This window comes from Limulus polyphemus, unplaced genomic scaffold (genome assembly GCF_000517525.1).
Source record: "Limulus polyphemus unplaced genomic scaffold, Limulus_polyphemus-2.1.2 Scaffold3127, whole genome shotgun sequence".
NCBI lineage: Eukaryota > Metazoa > Arthropoda > Merostomata > Xiphosura > Limulidae > Limulus > Limulus polyphemus.
In genome coordinates, this window is record NW_013668737.1 from 83,082 (window position 1) to 84,609 (window position 1,528).

The following is a 1,528-nucleotide window of genomic DNA, read 5'->3' on the forward strand; positions in this document are numbered from 1 at the left end:
AATCTGATATTCCAATTTGCTTATGTTCAATGAGGAGCTTTAAAACATTTCTTTAAACAATTTCAAGAATTACACAATTCAAATGCCCTGGAAATAATTCTTAAGAACTTAAATATTTCCACAGAATCATCACAATAAGGAGTTTTAACATCATACCTAAGAAAACCAATAGCATCAGCTATGGAGGAACTAAGTATCTGGCAAGCAAAAGTGGGAGTTTTAATGCAGGATACAATGAGAAATACATAGGTAAAGCAAATAGTTTGACGTTTATCATTAGAAATTAAAGAACTTTATATGACTATTTATGCCTCTCAGTGGATCAATGGTAAGTTTGAATGCTTATAACGATACCAACCGAGTTTTAATACTCATGGTGGGTACATCAGAAATAGCCTATTGTTGTAGCTTTCTGCTCAACAACAAACAAACTGTCACGACAGCGGAAGTCACGTGACGCTGGGAGCATGCCCGCTGGAGTTTCTCGAATGATCATGAATTATTGAGGAAGACCGAGTTTGTTCAGGACGACCTCTTTTTGAGTATATAAGCATGGTGAGAAAAAAACATCGGGATCGGAGAGATATATAATTGAGTCAAGTGAACAGTAGGCACTGTAAGTAAAGTGTGTGAATCACTGTGATTTATAGCGTGTGTTATAAAAGTTGTTAAGTGTATTACAAAGTTTGTATCGAGAAAGAATAAACTAATTTTAATCAAGAAAGGACTTGTATCGCTGAAGCTTCTCGGAACGAATTACTACGGGAAATTAACAAACAGGCAGATACGTAACAAAACAAATAAGTGCTTCAGAAGCACTTGTCTTTTTAATTGTTGGTTTGATAGGGAATAAAAAGACACCTACTGCTTACTTCTTTGTTTGTAAAGTAGGTGTTAAGGTTTTAAGTCAACTAGTTATAACAACGTTGAACTTTCCTGATGAAGCAGGTTTTTCGTACACTTCTGATGTAAGCTTGGAAATTCTGTGAAAGATACCGATGGGTCATTTCTTTATCCTCAGAAATGTTATAATTCTAGTGACATGTAAAGTTATGTAGATATGTCTTATCAGATTTAATAGGATTCACAAGGAAAGAGAGAAAAATTGAATGGAGGTGCTTTCAAAGACTTTGTATTATTCAAGAACAAGAAGGACTCAGTTTAAGTAATGGATTAGGTCTCAGGCATATACATGGGTTAGGCAGAAAATGATTTTCTCTTTTGCTTACCAGACATTTTGTTTCTCATTGGCTGATCTTATTGATTTCCTCAGATGTGATGTTAAATATTGTTACGACAGCGGAAGTCACGTGACGATGGTAACACGTCATGAGCTTCTAGAACGTTCATGTCCCTTCCTGAAGCCTCGAGTGTTTACTAGATATGCGGTATTCTTGTATATAAGACGGCCAAAAAATGACGGCAAGAATGTAGTTGAATTGCAGACAGAGATAGAGATGGACAGTTGGGTCGAGCGCGTGAGTCGTTCATTGTGAATTATAGCGTTTGTTTAACTTATAGCGTGACC